The 6,713-nt window shown below is 37.9% G+C and overlaps 1 long non-coding RNA gene across 1 annotated transcript; it reads right to left on the bottom strand.

The window, feature by feature from the left end:
* Positions 1 to 3,426: 3,426 nt before the first annotated feature.
* Positions 3,427 to 4,233, bottom strand: LOC149142669 (uncharacterized). The gene is made up of 3 exons (XR_016264046.1): positions 3,972 to 4,233; positions 3,730 to 3,809; positions 3,427 to 3,536 (listed from the first exon to the last, which is right to left on the bottom strand). It is a non-coding gene; the product is annotated as an uncharacterized LOC149142669 (long non-coding RNA).
* Positions 4,234 to 6,713: the final 2,480 nt, after the last annotated feature.

Genomic DNA, 6,713 nt, shown 5'->3' with positions numbered 1-6,713 from the left:
TGGCGGCATTATCTCATGGGGAGAAAAATTTTGTTGCTAACGGATCACCACAACTTGACAAATTATTTCAGCCAACCTACCTTAAATACGAGGCAAGCCCACTGGGCGGATTTTCTAAGTGGTTTTGACTTCGAAATCAAGCATTTAAAAGGGAAGGAGAACAGTGTGGCCGACGCATTAAGTCGGAAGGCACAATGTTTGTATGAAATTTCGTCCAGTAAATGGCAGAATCCTTTGATTGAAATGATAAAAATAGCAGTGGATCAAGACGCTGAATATCATCAAATAAAACAACAAGTACAACAATCTTCCAGCAGGAAAAATCAACAAGGATATGAATTGGATGATGCTGGAATGTTGTACTATAATAAGAGGCTGTATGTACCTAATAAGAATAGTCTAGAAATCTGGTGTTGGATGAGTTTCACATCAGCCACTATGCAGGACATCCAGGGTACCAAAAAAATGATTACCGCCCTTCGGAAAGAGTACCACTGGCCGGGAATGAAAAAGAATGTAGCTGAGTACCTAGCAAGGTGTTTGGAGTGTCAACAGATTAAAGTGGAGCATCTACATCCAGCAGGACTATTACAACCTTTACCCATTCCGGAATGGAAATGGGAAATTATTTCTATGGACTTTATAACAGGACTACCACGGACAAAAAAGAACAACGATTCTATTATGGTAGTGGTAGACAAGCTAAGTAAGGCAACACACTTTATACCTGTGCAGTCCACTTATAGGGCTGTGCAAATTGCTCACATTTTTATGCAAAATGTGTTTAAGCTGCATGGACTTTCGAAGACAATAATATCTGATCATGATGTAAAGTTCACATCAACTTTTTGGAAGGCATTGTTTACTGAACTGGGAACACAGCTGAACTTCAGCACAGCCTATCATCCCCAAACCGATGGTCAAACAGAACGAGTCAACCAAGTAGTGGAGAACATGCTAAGGGCATGCGTAATGCAGAAACCAACTCAGTGGGAGGAATATTTACATCTGATTGAATTCACATATAACAATGGGTATCATACATCAACCCAAATGAGTCCCTTTGAGGTCTTGTATGGGCGGAAATGCCGCACACCCTCAAGCTGGGGTGGACCTGAGGATAAAGTAAGATTGGGGCCAGAAATGCTCAAGGAAATGGAGGACATGGTTAAAAGGGTACGGACTAATTTAAAGGCTGCTCAGGATAGACAAAAGAGCTTTGCAGATTGGAAACGAAGGTTCAAAGAATACCAGGTCGGTGACCTTGTTTATGTGAGGATCCAAGCCAGGAAGAGTACCCTGCAATGGAGCAGTTGTGCCAAACTTGCACCTCGTTATTTTGGACCTTTTCAGGTCTTGGCAGGAGTTGGGCTGGTGGCTTACCAACTTGCCTTGCCAAGCCATATTAGAATCCACAACGTCTTCCATATTTCTATACTAAAAATATGTTTACGACCCTAAACATGTGACCAAATGGCAGGATGTATGGGTCGAACCGGAAGGCGAGGTTCTGGTCGAGCCACTGAACATCCTCAATTAGAGAAAAGTGCAGCTACAGAACCGAGCTATTACCCAAGTTAAAGTGCAGTGGCAGCACTATGGGCCTGATGAGGCCACTTGGGAAGATGAGGAGCTCATTAAAGAAGCTTACCCGGAATTGTTTATGGGGATCAAACATCGGGACGATGTCCAATCTCAGGAGGGGGAGATGTGATGACCCCGGGAAATGTAAATATTGGAATTTTACTGTAGTAGAAGATAGAATTGAAAGACTGTTTTTTTTTTTTAATTCCAATTATATTGTTGTGGGTTAAATATATATTGAAAAGAAATAAATACTTCTTGAAATGCTCGCAACCTCGAAAAGGAGGATTGGAAGAGGAAATCAGTTATGAAAACTGGATGAAACTACCCTCCCTAACTGGAGAGACTTCCAAGGGAAAAAGAGGGGTAGAGACAAAAATTTTGTGCTGTAGGGACAAACAGAAAAAGAAAAACAAGAAAACTGGTTAAGTCTGGTGAGGACCAGATAACCAGGCACAAGTTGCATGTATCTTGTTGAGGGTTGTAGGCCTGCAAGATAGCTCGGGGGGAGATTCCAGTCTTGGCGATGGGTCTCGTGGTTGGGTGGTCAAGAGCAAAATGTGGATGACAGGTGAACCTCTGAAGCATATATATATACACAAATCTGGCGAACCAGGTATGTAACAGTCTTGAAGAAAATTAGTTCAACAGTGATTGTAGATAATACTGTTAGCTAAAATCACAGTAGTTGGCAGTGAAGACCCATTACATTATAAAAATCCCACATCAATATTATGTTGCTGTAATATATCTGATTCAGGCAAATATTACTGATTTATTGCTAGATAACTGTTAAAGGGAAAACCTGATATGCTAATGGTAGCTTCAACAAAAAAAATATAAAACAATAAGTCGGGAATCAGAAGTAATTTGTAAGTTTTCCGAACAATTAATGCATTAATAGAATGATTAAGTTATCTTTAAATAACTTGAGTTTATCCATTATTAAAAAGAAGGAATGTAAAAGGCCTCGAGCTATTTTAGACTGCCAGCCAGGGTTATCAGAACTGTAATATGAAAACCCGCTGGACGAATCATCTAAACGTACAGTGTGAACATAGTTTAGAGTTTAGAAACTATATGAGTCTGTGGTAGCAAGAAAGTTTGCTTAAACTGTGAAACAATTACATGTAACCAAAAGATACCGAAGAGGTAAATATTACGAGAATGATTAACTTAAGAAAAGATTCAAGAGGAATACGAACCAAATCTAGATTCCGTAGTATTCCATTCAATGGACAACAAAATGCAACCGCATAAACTACTCTAACCGTGGTCGTGGACACGACAGCGGAAGTATCTACATGTATATACATACATTCAAACCAAGTAAACACATATACTCAGTAACGACCTTAACATTCCCATTATAAATTAAGCTCGTTAACAGTAAAAACCCATATGCTGGTAAGAACAGAGTTCCGTATCAGTTAAAAGGAGCATTTAAACAAAAACGAGCAGCAAGGAAATAATAACTTTCCTACCCTTCTTGAGGACAATGGCAAACTGCTGTAGCTTGAAAACCGGAGATTACATACAATCCACAGGACAAAATTAAACATCTAACCGATTCAGAATGGCAAGCCAATAATATCGGGCCGAGCATACTGAAACACAAGCGGCATGCTATTAAAACTATCCGAGGAAAAACCAGAATTGAACCGACAATTACAGAGCAAGCTTTTATTAAAACGATGAAACTGGAAGTGCAAATGAAATATATTCATCAAAATATAAATAAAACACCCTTTGAACAGAGGGGTCCATATTCAGCGGCCAGTTCAACAGTGGCCCTTATCATTTATACATAAACAGTTGCATCTGGTTGACTAATCATAGAAAAACAAGTTTGCCTTCAAATAACTCAATTGTTGTAAAAGGTTAAGGCATATCCCGCGCAAGGGAACCGACTGTTCCTCACAACCCAACAGGGTAAGCCGGGAACACGAAACCTGGGAATACGAGAACACATGCAAAATCATGAGGATCCTATTCTGGGAATCCTCGCTTGGATTATAGAAAGCAGGAAGCCAGTAAACATAAGAAAAAGAGAAGAAAACAAGCATGTATGAATCACAGCCGACTCAGGCACATCAAGGGAAAACCCCAGTCATCGCATCAGGACCTTACGGCCGATTTGCATACCTGGCACGCGGCGGAGAAGGTCGAAACGCTGAAGGCCCGTCAATCCGCAAGCAGAGAGGTTGCATCGCTATAATCCTTACCTTCATACGACAAATGACAAGAGACAAACTGTTAACAGATGCATGCAAAACTAGCAGTGAAACTCGTGAGAAACGCATGCAGAACTAGTAGCGAAACCCGTAAGAAGGAAATAACATATAGCGAAAACTGTATCTAATTTCTAAAAAAAAATGATACATTACCTGCATGGTAACTCCGGGAATTAAGCATAAATCCTCTGAGCTGTTGATGAAGCCCTGGAGGAGGCGAGAAATGGAAACGAGTCCAAAGAGCAAAGAGACAAGCAGAATCCGAAAGCCATTCCAGAACCAAATGAGCCGCGAGAGAAACTCCAAATGTTTATGAAGAGCTCTCAAACCCTTAGACGGATCTCCGCCCTCAGATCTGAGTCATTAGATCTCCACCGTAGGAAAGGAGCGGGAACCCAAGGCGTGAAGGCCGAGGGTACGAAGAACGGCGAGTCACATGGCCAAGCAGGTGAGCCAGGACACCTGTGCTGGGGCATTAAACAGCTGCCATGAAAACTTAAAAGCCACCAACAACTCATCGCCGGAAAAGTTACCGGTCGTATCAATGCATACATTCCGATTGCCGAATAAATACACATGTAAACCATGCAAACGAGCCGAACCGTGAACCAATTAACTATATAGTTTGTCAGGAAATAAAATATGTCCAAATTGTATCAATTCCGAACGGCTATACGTAATGATAATTTATGTGCGACAGTAGTTACGTTAAAGGGGTTTATGTAAGGGTATCATAAGTTTACAATAAAAAAAATTTACTTTTATGTATTGTGGAAGGGTTGTGACACTACAAGTATAAAGAAGGAGAAGGAACTTCTGTAGTCTACTGGTCTACTCCATTTACATGGGTGGGGACAGTAAAGCATTGTCACGGGCTTGCCTCGGTGCTTCACTCTCTCAATGCCAAACTAGGGTATTTTTGAAGCTATAATAAACGAATTTGTGGCTCATTTTTATGTCTTGAAAATGATCTTCGGAAATTTTTTGTTATAGATTCACTTTTTTTTTAATTTATTCCAAAGTTGATGATATGAACAAATATCAATTCATATTCTGTATTTCAAAGAGTTTATAATGAGGTTCATCAAATGATTTGGCAGCTTTTTCTTATTTGAATGCTTGGCCCAACACTTACTTGTTAAGGCATTCTATGGTTACTTGGACATGGTTTTCCATTTTATTGATTTATAGTCATGTGATTGGGTGGAAATGTGGTTTCAATACTAATAAGCATAAAAATATATAAAAACAAATGTTTCCAAAAAAAAATTAACCAATAAGATAATCAACTCAAAAAATGAGTAAAGATGATGTTTAAAATGATTATTAAATATATATCTAACAAATGTTTTCAAAAAAAATTAATCAATAAAATAATCAACTCCAAAAATGAGTAAAGATGATGTTTTAAATGTTTAATAAATATATATTTATACATATAAAATCAAAAATAATTTTCGCAAAAAAATTATATAAATATAACTAATTTAAAAAATTAAATTTAGAAATTAAATCTTTGTTAAATCTTTTTTTGAGCTTTCTAAATTACACTAATTACCAATAGAAGTTAGACTATCTAACTTTTTTTGAGATGATAAATACTTAGTTCATTTAAAATCTATTCATAAGTAATTTTGGTTTTCTAAAGTTTATAAATTTGGTGAGACACTGCTAGTTCCAGTGGAATATTATTCTAGTCGACTATTGGCTTAAATTAAATATATAATTTTAATCGAAATATATAATCAAAGTAGAAAAAAACAATATAAATTATAATTTAAGTAAATGAAGTGTAAATTTTAATTAATTTAATGTAAATTAAAAAAGTTAAATGAAAATATAATTTCTAGATCTCAAGGGAATTCTCAAATGATGTTTTGTGACGGTTGAGTTGTTGAAATGGCTTATATTTAAAATAAAATTAAAAATTAAAAAGTATGAATGATGTTTAATAATAATGGGTCATTTGTGTGATTCATATCTAGAATAAAATTAAAAATTAAAAGGTATGAATAATGTTTAATAATACTGGGTTATTTTAGTGTTTCTAAGCGTATGTCTCTGAAAACTATTCTTGTTTGGATAAGAGTTTTTCTTCTTTGAACATAAGGAAACAGGTTAATGGCTGTCACACCCTTGTTCACATATACATAAAAAAAAAATTAAATGTATGCTTCACATAAGGAACTTGCTATACTACATGATTTATTCTTTATGCATGATCGCATGTTTAACTCCATATCGTATAGTCCCATACTTTATGCCATGTATTTTACAGCTGGTTAGCCTAACGTTTAGTTACTATTGTAACCTGGTATACGTATGCTACGTGGTATTGTGTTACGCTGTCATATGGTTTAAGGTAAGCATTTGACTTTACGGCGGAACCCCGCCATTAGACTACCTTAGCCTGCGGTGAATATTAATGTGGCACGGGATTTGGTGGTCCGGCCGCAGCCCTTGCAGGTGCCAACTCACCCGTCGCCTTAATAACTTCGGTCCACACCAAGGCAGGTGGCATGGCTTGTCCCTTCAGCCATGTGACACCTTGATTACGGCTTTCTCGGCCTTCTCGCTTCATTTTCCCGCCTTACTTGGAGGGTCGAGATCTCACCCTTGGATCGAAGGGCTGGCATGCGTTCGAGGGTTTAAGTCTTTACATATTCACATCCGAGCAAGCTCAGGGTTTATTTGTTCATTTGGCCCTTCCGGCTCCACCTCGGTGCTCAGTCTCTAGTTTGAAACCACCAGCGTTATCTTCGTAACCTGCAATCTTTCCGGAAGCTGTGAAGTTGCCATTATTACGCCAACACAGGTATTGACGCTCGGCTCTTAAATCTACAGTATGCATTTACAGTTCTTTGTTAATTGTAACGATTCTTACTGACTTGTTTT

This window comes from Pinus tabuliformis, chromosome X (genome assembly GCF_031772625.1).
Source record: "Pinus tabuliformis cultivar Carrire ecotype Pingquan chromosome X, CPIR1, whole genome shotgun sequence".
NCBI classification, from domain to species: Eukaryota; Viridiplantae; Streptophyta; class Pinopsida; order Pinales; family Pinaceae; genus Pinus; species Pinus tabuliformis.
The sequence above is the reverse complement of the archived record's forward strand: the minus strand, read 5'-3'. Positions and strand labels throughout refer to the sequence as shown.